Genomic DNA, 17,035 nt, shown 5'->3' on the forward strand with positions numbered 1-17,035 from the left:
TAGAGGACTGCACTCCAAGATAAGAGATGTCTGTGGATTAAAAATTGTCTGGGTATCTTCTTTCCAGTCATCATAGGAATACAGTCTGGAAGAGCCCTGTCACAGTAGCAAGAAAATGTAGGTGGCTTTTGTAGGGAGCTCAATCAGTTTATAAATGGGCCTGTGTGAAATGATTGCCTTAAAGACCAGAGACCCAGGCCTTATGACCCAGGAAGCTTCATTCAATCTTGTTTCCTCTAACAGATTATTTTACTACTTGTCAAGAGGAAACAGATCAGTTGTGCCAGAACAGCAAGCCTTGTAAAAGAAGTCATACTAAATATTTACATTATCTTCACTTATATTATCTTCAGTTGCAGGAAGAAGGAAACTTGACCTACTTTCCCGTACACATAAAGAGAGTCCTTTAAGAAGCCGTATGATACTCTTCATGGATGGCAGAACAGGCTTGAGACTTTGGGAACTTCCAACAGTTAGACAATGCGTGAGCACATGCACAGAAGATGTGGTATTAATTTACTGTCTTTCAGGATTCTCATTGCTTGTTACAGTAAAAAACCCAAACAAACTGTATTTAAGCTTTCTTTAGAGAATTATGCTTTTTACTTTTGCCTCTGACTCTTCCAATCTTATAGACAGATTGGCAAATTTTCAGCTGTGGAGCTGACTGAAAATGCAAGAAGCAAAACCTTTTTCTAAAGGCATCCTAAAATTGTCATCCTGATAGGAAAGAACTCATGTACCACTGTACTAGGCACTGCATAATTAGAAATGGTCTTCTATTAAAAACGTATTATACACATTGAAACAGAATGTGCTTAAGCAATTAAAGCTTGAGAAAACAATCTGGAAAAGAGGAGAAATGGTCTGGAAAAGAGGAGAAACAGACAAAATCGGAGTGGAACCAGCTGCACAGATCAGAGCTTCAGGGGAGAAGAGGGTGAAAGGAGTTGAATAGAAGGAAAGAGGAAATGAGATACAGCGGAGGGCAAGGCACAGAAAAACTAACTTACAAGTAAACAGTTCTATTCTGTCCATAAAAATCACCCCCAGAATTTAAATTCTTTTGAAGGATTATTTTTAGGGCACATACAATACTTCAAACAGCAGAATCTCAAAGTCTCATCACTGTAAATGCCCCAACAACACACCAAATAACAGGCACCAAGGCTGGCTGCAGCAAGTGTATAAGTAGAAAATGGACTTGTGGATCTGCTGTAGTTCCTTCTCTCTTTTCCTTTTTCTGTTCTTAAAAGGTACCCACTGAAAAATATTTGCAAACCTAAATCATAGTTGCGTTACTCACAGGTCTTGTCATCATCCCAAGCCCGTGGTGCTAGAAGCTAAACAGACTCAAGTTCACAGTATTTACCTTGTTTCTTAGCACTAATCTATTCATTACACAGAGCTTACGCATAAAGGAGTACGTTTAAATTCTACACCCCTTAAGACCTGCATGCAACAAAACTATTCACATCTTCAAAAAAATAAAAAAAATATTACCTTTTTCTGCAGTTGAAGAAATAGTAACTGGAAGAGAAAAAAAAGGATACATAGTAAGTAAATCCATATTGTATCAGAAGTTTGGCTAAAGTGAGGTACCAGATAGCTGACTTGTTCCAAAACATACTTCAGGTGTTAGCAGAGCCTCCCTGCCCCCCCCTCCCGGGGTGAAATGGGAGTTAGTATTCCTCCTGCCACTGCTTGAGGCTTGGGGAGCCAGCGTAAGAGCCGAAGGGATGCAGTTCCCTGCACTAACCAAGCGAGCACACTCCTTTTCACAGATATTAATTAGATCATGCTTCATGCATGTTCCCCTTCAGAAATGCACCTAGCAAAGTTTTCTGAGGCATGTCAACAACTAGGCCAACAGGTGTACCCCTGGAAAGCAGAAAATGAAATAAAAGAAGTTCTTACAGAAGTCCCCGTGAAACTGTGTTACATGTAACCTACTTCCCACTCTCAGTTTTTTCCCACCACTTCTCCCTTCCCGTTACATGCTATTTTTGACTTTTTTCCCCTGACCTGAATTCTTCAGGCATAGTTAAATCCTTTCTACTTCCTTCTCGCCTACATCCTCATCTCCTTCTATCCCAACAGCAAATTCTATTGTTCAAATCTACCTTGTACACTGCCTGAGTAGTACATCTTCCTGCCCTCAGGCTTCTCCAAAACCATCACGCTTCATTCATCAGTTCAGGTAAGATGAACAGAGAGCTGCTGTACTTATTGGGTCGCTTTGTTCGTATCACTCCCCTTGCTGGATCTCTCCCTTAGACCCCGAATTCCTGGAATTCAGTCAGGAAAGGATATTTCTCGACTTTTTATCTCCTAGAGCAGATGTAAACTTCTGGTCCATCAGCCTGAGCAAAAGGTTAACAGAGCACGCCCTGCCTGCTGCAGTTTACCTCACTCCACACCGTCTCCTCTCTCTCAGCTCTGACGTTTCTACCGTCGTCAGTCTGTGTGCCAGTTCAAAAGGGGTTTTTGCTGAGGCACACTACAGTCTTAAATCTGCAGGGCTTCAGCATGCGTTGCAGACTTCCTTCTGAAGGGTTACTTTGGTCACAGAGGTGGCATTTGTCACACTTAACTGCAGGTATCTATAGTAAAAAGGTCTGCAACTATATTATGCAGCCATGCCTCTCCTTAGAGTCGAGAAGAGACATAATGAGGTGGTATCTCAATGTATAGATGAGCCCTTTTTGTTCACATGTGGGTTTTGCCTTCCTCCCCCCCCCTTTCCTTAAAATATACACTTGGCACCCTCTATCTGTTCATGGAAGCCTCTATGAAGTTAATGGAAAAGGTTCTGGTTCCTTCCAGCTAAAGAAGGAAGAAATTACCATTTAGGATAGAATAAGGTTGGCTTCAAACTAAAGGAGGTCAATCCTAAAGCATAGCTTAATTTCACATTAGTTACGCATACTTGCATATCCTCCTTCCGTGTTTCTGTCTGAAATGGGGACACGATCCACACAGAAAAACAGACCTGAAGCACACAATTACCTGCAAACTATGCATGTAAATGCAAGAACAGGTCCAGCTGTGTCATGATAGTCTCAGTACTACTTCATTGCACGGTACAGAAGCTGCATTATTTTTAAAGCAAATCCCATGAGTGTTTTTGCTTGAAATTTTACTAATGAGTTATTTCTCCACTTAGAACTTTTTCAACACAAGAAAACAAAATCATTAAAAAGGTGAAAATTAAAACAAGCTTGCTGAGTCAGGTTGTTTACTCAAAAATAATACTGAAAGTACTTTAGATGAAGCTTTGCCTTTGGCTCCTCATATATCTTAAGTAAACACCTTTGCACACAGCTGGACAAACATAGAACCACAGAATCATTTAGGTTGGAAAGAGCCTTTAAGATCATTGAGTCCAACCATTAACCTAGCACTGCGAAGTCCACCACTAAACCACGACCCTAAGCACCACACCTACACGTCTTTTAAACACCTCCAGGGACTCAACACTTCCCTGGGCAGCCTGTTCCAATGCTTGACAACCCTTTCAGTGAAGAAATTTTTCCTAATATCCAATCTAAGCCTCCCCTGGAGCAATTTGTGGCCATTTGCTCTTGTCCTGTTGCCCGCTACCTGGGAGAAGAGACCAACACCCACCTTGCTACAACTTCCTTTCAGGTATTGTAGAGGGTGATAAGGTCTCCCCTCAGCTTCCTCTTCTCCAGACTAAACAACCCCAGTTCACTCAGATGCATGCCATCAGCCTTGTGCTCCAGACCCCTCACCAGCTTCGTTGCCCTTCTCTGGACACGCTCCAGCACGTCAGTGTCTTTCTTGTAGTGAGGCGCCCAAAACTGAGCACAGTATTCGAGGTGCAGCCTCACCAGTGTGGAGTACAGCGGCATGATCACTTCCCTACTCCTCCTGGTCACGCTATTCCTGATACAAGCCAGGATGCCGTTGGCCCTCTTGGCCACCTGCACACACTGCTGGCTCATACTCAGCTGGCTGTTGACCAACATCCCCAGGTCCTTTTTTGCCAGGCAGCTTTCCAGCCTCTTCCCCGAGCCTGTAGCGCTGCATGGGGTTGTTGTGACCCAAGTGCAGGACCCGGCACTTGGCCTTGTTGAACCTCATACAGTTGGCCTCGGCCCATCAAACCAGCCTCTCCAGATCGCTCTGTAGAGCCTTCCTACCCTCAAGCAGAACAACACTCCCACCCAGCTTGGCGTCTTCTGCAAACTTACTAAGGGTGCACTCGATCCCTCATCCAGACCATTGGTAAAGATACTAAACAGAACTGGCCTCAACACTGAGCCCTGGGGACGCTGCTTGTGACTGGCCGCCAGCTGGATTTAACCCCATTCACCACAACTCTTTGGACCCAACCATTCAGTCATTTTTGAGCCCAGCAAAGAGTACGCCTATCCAAGCCATGAACAGCCAGGTTCTCCAGGAGAATGCTGTGGGAAACAGTGTCAAGCAGTGTCAAACATCTAATTCCCTAGACAAGAAATATAAGTTTCCAGTGCAAATATAAACCAGCTTCATTCCTATTCAGCTAATTTTCTTGTAATTACAAGCTAGATGGAAATTACGTCAAAAACCTCAAACCCCAGTATCTGCCAGTTGAGCCAGACTCAAGAGTCATGAGGAAGTCCTGGCTAAGCTAAGGGAATCCAGGATTCTTGGTGCCATGTTGTGACCAAGTCACTTCTCTTTAAAAGGCACTGATTCATATTAGACCATAACTTAAGCCCTCAGGAGGGCAACATCTTAAGACATGCTCTTAGCATCCTCCTAAAATATGCTAGAGCCCTCCTAAGATTTGCCCTTAACACCCTTTTCTGAATCATTTTTAATACCACCTCCAAGACAGAGTCAGATTACAGAGAGGTAGTAATATATAACAGAAATATATTATATTGTTAAGAGTGATTCAGAGTTGACTTTATTCCCCTTTCCTAATGGATATAAATCTAGACAAGAATATGAAATTACAAAGAAACAATTAGCCTTAATGGGGTGAAGAAATTGCCTCTAATTTAATCAAAAGTTGTAATTAAGTACTGGAGTAAAACGATTTGAACACAGTACACCGAAATATGGAGCAAAATATATTTGCCAAGATGCAAATTATTGATTTACATAGCCACGTTACTGGTACTTCAGCCTTTTGACTCTTCTGATGTTATTTTCCTGGCATATAGGGATTAGTTTATAGTTTATATAAAACTTATGATGGCTTTAATTTCAAATGAAAAAAAGACTTCACATCTCATTTTAAGATCAACCTCCATGGTAAAGAAATTAATGCATGCAGGATGCCTGTGACATGCTTTAGAACTGAAGGTGCAAAAAGCATGCAGGTGACAGCTATTAAAAGCCTACCAGTCAAGTTCCAACTATACTGTCAGTCTCGTTAATTAATCAAGCATTTTTCTTCTCTGATAGATTTAAGAGCACCTGCTTCAGTCAGACAGGCACTGCATTTGTATTAAAGCCAGAGATCTGACTATGCAACACCAACATCATTGCTCTGCCAGGCTTCCTTAACCGAGACATGGATCTTGCCTTGCCAGCAGAAACTAGAAAGTAAAACGTACTCATATATAGGTCAACAATAAAGCACAGCAGCAATCTGCAGAGTTTTGTGAAGTTTAGGTGAAGCCCAGCTCCCATCTTGAATGGCTTACAGTTTATTTTGGAGGTTTTCCCACACTTTCACCTCTTCATTAGAAGATAAAAGAAGAGAGATTCCACCAAGATTCCTTCATTTCACAGTGTTCTCCTGGATGTTCCCCACCAGGCAGAAAACTGCTAGATTACCTCCAAACTCTATGCTCTTTTGCAAAAAATATTTAGGAGATGAGAGCCTCTTACCAGTGGTCTCACGCTCTGAAGACAGCCCTCTGTGGATAGTCAAAATGCAAATGTATGCTTAATCTACCACACATGTGCCCCCAGAAGCTGAAATAACTCCCAAACAAATATCCCATCAATCACTTGTATTTCTATAGAAAAAAAAGAAAAGTTTTATAAAAAAACCCCAGTATTTAGAACTTCTGGAATTGAATCATGCTTTAGACTAGTTTTTGTTCACAATTAAAAGAAATGGCAGGCAAGAATGCTGGAACTTTTTTGGTCAGTTTGTATCTTTAAGTACTACCCACTGTGGTATATACTTGCCAAAGCAAATATGAAGACTTAAGTAAAGTTTGTCAAAACGAGCCCTTAACCACTTGACCTGGAAATTTAAAATTATAATGTGCAGCCACCTTTGAAATGGTTGCGTTTTGCACAGTTCTAACCACTCCTAAAGAATGGAGTTCTGAAGAATTTGGTGAGCTGTTTAGAAAATACCAAGCAGTAGAACAGTAATTCTTCCTCTTCCAGAAGTCTTTCGGGTCACAGGGTGTGTTCAGGAATAAGTAGAAAATGGACTTGTGGATCTGCTGTAGTTCCTTCTCTCTTTTCCTTTTTCTGTTCTTAAAAGGTACCCACTGAAAAATATTTGCAAACCTAAATCATAGTTGCGTTACTCACAGGTCTTGTCATCATCCCAAGCCCGTGGTGCTAGAAGCTAAACAGACTCAAGTTCACAGTATTTACCTTGTTTCTTAGCACTAATCTATTCATTACACAGAGCTTACGCATAAAGGAGTACGTTTAAATTCTACACCCCTTAAGACCTGCATGCAACAAAACTATTCACATCTTCAAAAAAATAAAAAAATATTACCTTTTTCTGCAGTTGAAGAAATAGTAACTGGAAGAGAAAAAAAAGGATACATAGTAAGTAAATCCGTATTGTATCAGAAGTTTGGCTAAAGTGAGGTACCAGATAGCTGACTTGTTCCAAAACATACTTCAGGTGTTAGCAGAGCCTCCCTGCCCCCCCCTCCCGGGGTGAAATGGGAGTTAGTATTCCTCCTGCCACTGCTTGAGGCTTTGTCAGCCCGGGTTGTGACCCAAGTGCAGGACCCGGCACTTGGCCTTGTTGAACCTCATACAGTTGGCCTCGGCCCATCAAACCAGCCTCTCCAGATCCCTCTGTAGAGCCTTCCTACCCTCAAGCAGAACAACACTCCCACCCAGCTTGGCGTCATCTGCAAACTTACTAAGGGTGCACTCGATCCCTCATCCAGACCACTGGTAAAGATACTAAACAGAACTGGCCTCAACACTGAGCCCTGGGGACGCTGCTTGTGACTGGCCGCCAGCTGGATTTAACCCCATTCACCACAACTCTTTGGACCCAACCATTCAGTCATTTTTGAGCCCAGCAAAGAGTACGCCTATCCAAGCCATGAACAGCCAGGTTCTCCAGGAGAATGCTGTGGGAAACAGTGTCAAGCAGTGTCAAACATCTAGACAAGAAATATAAAAAAAGTTTTTAATTATCCTCTAACAGGATGGGAGAACATTATTATCTATAAAACTACAGGCATTTTTTTGTAAGTAATTTTGGTTAAAGCACTCCAGAATCTGTAGCCTCATTTCTGCTCTCGGTATAAAACAAAATTGAGCCAAATTTGATGTTTGAAGACTCAATATAATGAACAGTCTGTATGTGCAGAAAAAAAGGCTTAAGATCATATCACTTGTGAGACTTCATCAGAAAGATCCCTAAATAAGCTTCATAAATATTAATTAAAGTTTCACAGCACCAGAAAGATAATTTTCTCTTTTGTACCAAGGTCCCTTAGGTCAGAATGCAGTTATTAGACTGTGCAGAATAATTCTAGTTTGGCAAACTCCTGCAGTTTAAGGTAAAAGCCAACACTGAAACACTTGTGATTTTCATCCTGTCTTATCATCCTCATATGAAATAAAAATAAAAATAAAAGATGGCCAGTTCTCTTCTGCCTCAGAAGTTCATGCAATTAAGTGTTTCTGTTTCTATCCCTTTCACTGTTATTCCCACTGTCAGCTAGATTCCATGAACAACAGTCCTACTACTTGTCCAAATTCATTCAGCAAATTGCAAATCAACAGTTTTACAGGATCTTTATGCTACAAAGTAAAGCTTTCCTTTTAATAAGTTAATATTTAATCTTTACATAGAACAGACCTTTAAGTATTTGCTAGGCTGGCAATGTAACAAGCAGCTTTATACCATCAAGAAATCAATTCCAGCTTTTGAACTCTGGTTCAGAGAAAAAAACCCCACAAACCAAGACATTACCATTGTGGCCCACCATCCCTGGCCTGTAGTTTAAGTTACAAGCTTAGCTCTCCATTGCTTTTTTGCTTTTCTCCTCTACTGCTTCTAACTACTTAGATACTGCTGTCACTTCCTGCTAAATTAATACCATTTTCACTTTAAGAAGTTCTACAGCAGAGTTTCTTGTTTGGGGGGTCGTATGGAGGAAAAAGCAGTGCTGCCTTCTTGCTTATTGATATTTTTTTGAACAAAATAAGCACTGCATATTATTTATATGTTAACCTCAGGATGCAATAGCACTACACACTAGATTAGATGCATTGACACAAGTTAGTGCCTTCAGCACTGCAGTCAACACAAATATATTTCAGAAATGTAAGCATTGTAAACCAGCTGTTCTTTTAACGATTTTAAAATATATCCACATATGAGTCTATTGCTCAGCTACAAAAGGAAAAATAAGAGCAAAAATATTCTTAGGATTGGCTTCTTAGTATAAGTTTGTGGTTCCTTGAAGTTCTAGCAACATATTGCTGCAGTTCACTTCACTGCAAAGAGCTCAGAAGCAGGCACTTGCGTGCTCACACACACAGTGAGTTGCCTCATAATTTCAAAGGATTCAACATCTCAATGTTACAGCACCGAGCAAGTTGGAACAACGTGAACAAGTCCTGTCTGTCTGCAGTGCAGAGCTTTAGCTTGGCTACCTCAAGGTTTCCAAAATCGACCCAACTAAGGAAAGGAGCTCAGCAAAGCCTGCCTGTGAAGAGAGGTAAACAGGCCTACACTGAACTTGATGCTGCTGCAGCTTGTCCAGGGATGTACAGGCTCAATACGCTCTGCTAGCCAGTCCTGCACCACTGAGCAGCTTACACATCGGACCTCCCAACGCTTTGGGGTCACTGCAATATGAAGCACACAAAACAAGTATGTGGTTTCACCTTCTACAGAATATTGCCTCCAAAACACGATACAGCCTTAAAATAGGCTGTATTCAAATCTGCTTTTTAACTTGGTCAGCTTAGAGGACAAGCACAAATTCCAGTTTGGACTTTAACAGAGGAAAAAGTTGCCTTAGTTTTGATTTAGAAACCTAGCATCACCCCTGGCAGCAAACCCACTTTTTCCTTCATGACCCCAGTTGTTCGTTACACCTCTTTCTAGACACGCTTCCCTACATTGTTGTCTGTTATCTTTCATCTCACCTACATCACACGAATGAAAGAGGCGGAAGCCTATAGATTATCACAGGAAACAATCCTGCAGACATAGGGACATCATTAGTTGTATAACAAATTAGACTGGGGGGGGAAGATGTCATTTGTTGGAAGCATTCTTCTTGGAGAACGAACTGACAGAGGTGTAAATTTCAGAAAGCTTTGCAGAATTTCTAAAGTTGCTTCACAGAAACTTCCCAGAACATCTTGGAACAATAACTATCTCTAGGGAGCTGGTTTGCTTTCAGTTTCAGGCTTATTTTCAGGATTGCTATGAAGTATTGAAACACCTTCCAAATCACTGCATAACAAGAAAAAACCCAAACCTCTCTATTCTGAGGCAAAGCGGTGGAATGATCTGCCAAGACCTTGCAAGAGGCATGCTAAAAGAAGACATTTGCCTTCAACCTTGGAAGAAAAAACTCCCACCACCCTACAAAACCCACATACCAGATCTCCCTCCTCCCCTAAAAGGCATATTCCAATCAAAGCCAGATATGCTCCTTGCAGAGCAAGAAATTCAACTGCAACTAACATAGAAGTATGGAAAAGAACTGATCTTGTTACTGATGTGCTATGTTTATTTCCCCCTGTCCCCTCCCACGATGGCTCCTAGCAGGAGTCATACTTCGGGTACTGCAGCCTTTCCACGAATCTCAAGAGTAACGTTCACATTTTGGCTGACATTCCTCATGGGTGGGAAGAGTGAGTGATAAATGTGCAATTGCATCCCTTCACCAGATGTACAGCCTTAACTTTTCTCAGTTTTTAAGGAAAAGGGTTAAAATATATATATATCTCTATCTACACACATACACGCATACACACACATATACATATTTCCAGAAGATACCAGTACTGAAACTCAACAGAAACTCCCCACAGGCACTACCCTACCTGCAAAGGCAAGCACCACTGACATTATCACAAGTTTTTCATTTGTACAGAGAATGGCATTTAATTGAAAATATAACTTAGATTTATGGTAATGCGATTCCCATTTGCAAATGCAGACCTTAATCGCTCACAAGAAGATGGTAGAAACATTACTTACTGACACAAGTGGGACAGACAATGAGTGAATTTCCTTGAGCAGATACTCATTTGACTTCTGTTACAGGGCAGCGCCAGAGCACAAAGACCTTAGCACCTCTCCACTGTTCTCTAAAAAACGTAATTCTGTGACCTTTCCACACTGCGCTATTTCTTATTTCCTGACTGGCAGGCACCCACTAGGTGCTTTCCTCCCAAAGCAGCAGGGAGTTGTTTTTAGACAAATGACTCAAGACGACTGAGTTGACAGCATCATGTAGCCAAAAGCCAACGCAGGAAGATGCTGCCAGGTCCCTTTCAAAAGGCTATGGGGGGTCCAGGAATTGCACACATGACTTGCCACCAACTGGAATGAATGTCCTCTGCAGAAATTTGAGCAATAGAAACCTAGAATTGTTTTATTTTCATATGGTGCTAGACTGACGTATTTTTTTACTCCAGTTCTCCAGGAATAGGACACACTTTTCCCCCAATGCACTGCCAGGTAATTCAGAAAGTAACATCTTATAGAACGGTGAGGCAGGAGAGGTAGCTCCACAGGCCTTCGTGCTGCACTGGCATGAAGAAGCGTGCGTTGCCACACTGCATGCCCCAGCAGTAGCACTGCCTGGGACTGGCCTGCAGCACAGGCATACCATCGCCCAGGTCTAACACAATGCTTGTCTCAGAGGCACGACCTGTGGTGGACAACTCTTGCTGCAGAGGGGTCTACGATGTTACCCCTCTTAACCATCTACGCACTCCCCTATGGCAGAGACACATAGCAAAAGCGAGCACTTGCCTTCCCAGACACTTCAGGTCAGGTTTGAGCTACCAGCGAAGGCAAGTTTGAGTGACCACAAACAGCAGAGAATTGCAGTGATGAAGGGTGAATGGCAGTGAACGGCCTCTTGCTGTCCTGGGTTACGCACAGTCATGAGAGGGAAAACAAACCCTGCCAGGGCCACCGATGCCTTAGAGCAGTGCAGCCGTTTCCACAAGCACACAAGCTGGAGCCCAAACTCCTCACACACACTGCACACGGCAGCATTGCTTGAGTGAGCTACTTTGTGACTTCAAGTGATCACAAGATGATGCCTCCAAAGGCACTGCAGGGAGTGTGTGGGGGGAGAAATCTGGGGTGGGAGTAAAAAGAGGAAGAAAATACAGCCAAGGAAGAGACACCTTGCTGCAAGGGGGATGCTCTGTTGTTTATGACCACCAGATTTTCTATGTTCATGATCGCCATGTCCATTGCTACAGGATTCAAACCAGCATTATCACAGGGACAGGTAAAATGACTTAATATTTCAAATAAGGCAGTTCAAGCTGCACTGCAGACCTGTTTTGTTATTTGTTACCAGCCATCATTATGATTTGTTCTACAGTTAAAACAGTATTAACACAATTCTTTCACTATAACAAGTAATTTAGAGCATCCAGAGGCTTGCTGCCCAGAAAATATTCTCTTATCACGATAAAAAAGGAGTTTTTTATTTAGCCAAGGTCTTTTCAGCCTCAATGCAGAGAGTACATGCATAAATACAAACAGGGCTACAGCAGAAATTAGCATAATCAATGCAAGATACTCCTTGGGTACCGAGTTACATTTAGCGATGAATTAAGCTATGACAACTGAAAAGATTTCTGCCGTATATTCTGGGAACAGTAAATTCTGTGCTACCACTTCCACAGTTCAAAACCACAGCTACAAAAGCAGCTGACTTCTAGAACCCACAAAATGCTACAGATTGCTCCTTACCTCTACAAAATATTCCTGAAAGTTATACTAAAGGTCTTCTAATGGTTTTCTCATTGAGGGTACCTGCATGTTTTAAATGATCTCAAAACCAAGAGTTAACCTCGGTTAGCATGCAGGAGGATGCGCTGCCATAGTCCCACACTTGTGTCCACAGTAAGAACCATAAAGTATTAAGAGATGTATCAGCCCAAATAACCACAGGCTTTTTCTGCATATGAAGTTAGCATTCAGCTGTAGCAACGTACCAGGTTTGTTGTCCCTGAAAAGCCCTATTCCCCGAGAAGCACTATTCATTTTCAATTTACCATAATTGCCCAAAGAAACCTAATGTAACTTGATTTTCTTCCGCTATTTAATCACTATTGCCACTGCTCATTCTATTTGCATTTTGATGGATTTTAAACCCTCACATTACTTCTACATGCTTTCCTCAGCTGCTTACTCGAATTACTGCACTTTCTTCATTCAGTTCTTTCCCCCAAATTCTACTTTATCATAACAATAACAGCTTTATTGCTCAGTAGATTGGAAGTGCTGCACATAAGTTGTTTCCAATATTGCCTTTAAGCGATCAGAGTCAAAAGAAAGCCTGGTTTCTTCCTGAAAGACAAAGAGAGCTCTTACTTGCACAAGTCAGTGAGCTGTGCTCCCTCTGGCACATCAGGGAATAGGAAAAAACAGAATCGGCAGAAAGGCATGGAAACTCAGAAGCATCTGAGCTGAGCTAGCTTGTGTCCACACCACTAATTAATTAAATTTACATTTGACAGAGGGGTATTTGAACTCAGGCTGGCCAGATCAAGTCCACAGAAACAGCACACTCAAGCATCTGGATACGTGAAAGGGCTTTTTGTGTTAGGAGTAACTGCAGTGGTTCCGTAGTTAAGACACTACTAGGACACTTGCAAGACATACAAGAGACAAATAGGATAATCAGCTGCTGTTGACAGAGTGCTAGTATCATATGTTGTATGGAGTTGTCTCATACACCCTGCATAGGATTAGCTGTTCTGCAGGTAATGCTAGAAACCATCAATATATTTGAAGTAAAAAACCAAAACAAACTAAAACCACCACACAATCAAAATTCAAATGCATACAATTCATTCTCATAACAGAATTTTTCAGGTAGTTACGGACTGACCATTTCTTTTTGAAAAAAGAACACTCTTCACTAATTCAGGGTTGTATCTGCCAGTCAATACCTGCCTTGGATAGTAAGGTCACTTAAAGCTGAGTGTCTTATGGCTCATAATACTGCTAGTAAATCCATTTACTTCTACTCTAGCCAAATGCAAATAGAGCGACAGTCTCTATTTCGCTGTTCTACACAGCTGAGAGGTGTGATGGCAGGAGAGTAGAGGTGTCAGTTCATGGGGTACAAAAACTCCAGACAGAGCTGCTGTGACCTGCAGACATGAACCATTGCCCAGCGGCAAGAACCGTCAGCAGACCACTTTGTTAATTGGGTACCCTTCTTCGCATTTGGCTTTGGACTCTTCCAAAATCAGTTGTTTCCTTACTTACTTACTGACCCTGCTTGCAACAAGTCTTTCCTCAAATATTAGAATAAAATCTCCTTGCAAAACTCTGTGGATAAAAATCTCCTTGTAAATCTCATTACAAACTATTAGGCACTCTGTTTTCTGGGAGAAGGATTTTGCTGCTGCCAAGTTCATCAGGTAATGGGAGAAATCAAACTGCCCAGCAAGCTGACCTCCTCTCATTCATTAGGTCACTGGATTCCTCAAATGAAGTTCAATTTCTTTGTAGCGCTGGTCAGGTCTGATTGGTATTTGCCACCTGAGATTCAATATGGAACTACCTATGATGAGAAGAGCTAATTTTCTGCCAGCAACACATTAACAACACAGCAGCCAGTAATGTAATTTACATGAACTCCCATCAAGATATCTGTAAGCCAAGCTTTTGAACAGAGCCCTTAAGGAAGTTTTGCTTTGAAAAACATGTAATTTAAAACCATGCCTATTAGTTCTGGGAAAGTTTACTGGTGGGGAATTCATATCTTCAACATAACAGACTTGTAAATATTAATAAATATTTAATACTTTATTATTATTAAAATATTTATGGAATAAATAAATATTCAAAGACTTCTTACGGTGATTTATGGTGTCCATAATATGGCTTACCAAATTGGTTGATAACAAATGCTGCCATCTTTTGATGCTGGAAGATTTGCTGCTTGTTCTTCTTGCAAAACAAAATGTCACTCATAAAACCTTATTTGGACTGAAATATCTCGGGACAAATCTTGACTGTAGCTAAAGCTACTTCCTCTAGTTTCTTTGCAAAAAGGAAGAAATAACCAGTGACTCCCCAGGAACATAACAAAAGAACCAGGTGCTGCAGAGGGGGAAAAATATCAGGGATAACAGGACAGAAAGTTTTGCCTAGAGGACAGGATCAGAAGGAAATGTTTTTGTTGCACCAGGTCTCATTTAACTACCAGACCACTCAGGAACATGAAAAAGTAACAGCACAGAGACTGCACAAGCCACTGCAAAGGGATTTTTGGATGCTCCAAAAGATCTATACTAAAACTTAGAAAGTACTGCAGAGTAAACGGAGCGGCAAGCATACAAAAGAGCATAGCCTATCATCCATGTAGCTCTCATTCCATAAATACTGTTTCCAATAAATAAATAAATAAAATCCTCAAGAGTTCACCTGCCTGCTGACAGTCCACCATGTATCTTGGAAAGCATTAACTCAGGACTCTGTAAAAGGTCAACTGAGATACTATAAATCCTAACGCAACGCATGCCAAGAGAAGGAAAAGTACTGCCTACGACACCTCAGATATGTATTAGGGCTCCCATGGCAAAGCACTGGATGTAACACAGCAGGACTGGCAAACTGCCTAGGAAGAAATGAGTAGAGTTTGATGTATGCATGACACCTACTAAGAGAATGAACTTTTGCTGCCATCTTCCTAGGATAACGTTTCATAATACAGTTGCAAGAACATCTACATTTTCAGTGTACTGGAGAGTGGTACACTGGTGGGAAATAATGTTTGTGAAGAACAGGAAATTATTGCCACTGGTTTAATGCCTAAGTCAGGAACCACACAGATTTATGGAAAGTTAGATCAGGAAAGCGATTACTTCTGAACATCTACAACTAAGTGCAAGGTGACCCAGATCCTTAAACCTGCTGCCTCCTGAGAAGCCACACAGTTTAACATAAAGCAGGATGGGATCAGGGGGTGCAGCCACTTGTCTTAAAGACTCCAGAGAAGCCTTGCAGCAAGAGGAGAGCACTGTCACACATTAGGAAAGCAGACTATCACAAAACCAGGCAGCTGAGGCATGGCAGCACAGCTCCTGATGCCCTGTATTGTGCCTAACCTTCGTTTCTGCAGGCAAATCCCTGCTTCCATTCCTAACAGCTCCTTGGCAATAGGGTTTCCCAAGTGGCTCTGCAAGTGTGGGAAGAGGGGAGAAACATAGCATCTTTACAAGTTTGCGAATGTCAATAGAAAAAAGCCATGCAAAAAGGGAGAAATTGACTTAATCTAGTGCTCAGCAGTCTTTAAACTTCATCTAAATTCGTAATTTGTCTGAATTATGAATTACTTAAGAAGTTCAAGCCTGTTCTCTGCACCAGTTGCTGCTTTAGCTTTATCTCAGCAGGTATCTACCCTGCAACAGCGCAAGTAATATTTCTGTATGCAATTACTAGACTGAACTCAAGCTTTTTTATATATATGTAATTGTTTAAAAAAAAACCCATGAAACTTAAGGAGCAGTAGATTAAATTGATAAAAAATACACACACACAAGATTCCCACAAAAATCCTACACAAAACTTGTATCCTTTTCTGGATACTGTTTAAAAAAAAAAAAAAAAAAAGAAAAAAAAAAGACCTGCATGTTAGTTACATAGGATTTTTCAAGGCAGAAACAGAAACCAAATTTTGCTCTGTTTTGGACTCCTTTGCAATGTTCAGGTCAATCTGCATGTCACAAACCCACAGACATGAAAAGCCTTTGGGTACCATCAATCCCAGCATTGTGGAATTATACTTTTCTGTTTTTTTAATCCAAACTTGACAAACCTAAAAGCAATGACTACTTGTCAAGAAGAATAGTACAATAACAGGTTCTCTGAATTCACACTATGACAAGGCAGTAGCCGAGGCATTTAACATAAGTTTTAAGTCTACCGCAGACAACTGCAAACCAGCTTATAAAATAGCTGTCTGTTTAGGTTGTTTCAAACAAATCACGTCTGTTCCTCTCAAGGTTACTTAGATTTAATCTAAATTTTGTTTCATTCTCTCTGCAGTGGCAGTTTGCCTAATTCCTGATGAATTATTACTTCCATCTCTACATTTTTTTTGTCTCAAATAGGCTAAAAAAATAAAAGAAAAAAAGAGCTATCTCCCTGCTTAGCGCTTCACAAGAGATGCATAAGAATTCCCCAAATTCCCCACTCTGGAGACAAACACGCATCAGGATGCACAACTGCAATACCACAAAAAAACCCAACCCAAAACCCTGCATAAACCCCTCACTTGATCTCTCTGTAAATCATATGATTAAAATGGTTCCGTGCTTCACATTTAAGACAATGCTGCACCATATATAGCACCAGAGAGCACTGCAGAAACTGCAAAGGGAAAGCGTGCTGTTCTTGTGATCCAGTTCTCTTCGACAATCTCGTAAGACAATTTTAATAGTCAAAAGGGAACATGAATAAGGAATGGATGAGCCATTTGGTCTTTCGAAAAAAAGGAAAAGCAGAGGCTTGAAATGCTGCAGAGGAGGAACTTGATTTTTAACACAGATAAGAGAAGACAGTCAAAGGTTATGTAGGAGGCACTCCACTGAGGATTGGGGGGGGGGGGGGGGGCGTGGC

The 17,035-nt window shown here is 41.3% G+C and overlaps 1 protein-coding gene across 5 annotated transcripts in view; it reads right to left on the bottom strand.

Moving 5' to 3' along the window:
* ZDHHC20 (zinc finger DHHC-type palmitoyltransferase 20) overlaps positions 1 to 6,733 on the bottom strand; it is a 33,396-nt gene extending 26,663 nt beyond the window's left edge. For 4 of the 5 annotated variants that reach the window (XM_035900426.1, XM_009644882.2, XM_035900425.1 and 1 more), the window contains exon 1: positions 1,504 to 1,524. The gene's annotated coding sequence lies outside the window, so the exon portion shown is untranslated. Of the gene's footprint in view, positions 1 to 1,503; positions 1,525 to 6,712 lie in introns of those variants that run through there. The other variant, XM_035900424.1, reaches the window with a different exon arrangement.
* Positions 6,734 to 17,035: the final 10,302 nt, after the last annotated feature.

Source organism: Egretta garzetta, unplaced genomic scaffold (genome assembly GCF_000687185.1).
Source record: "Egretta garzetta isolate BGI_Z169 unplaced genomic scaffold, ASM68718v1 scaffold98, whole genome shotgun sequence".
NCBI lineage: Eukaryota > Metazoa > Chordata > Aves > Pelecaniformes > Ardeidae > Egretta > Egretta garzetta.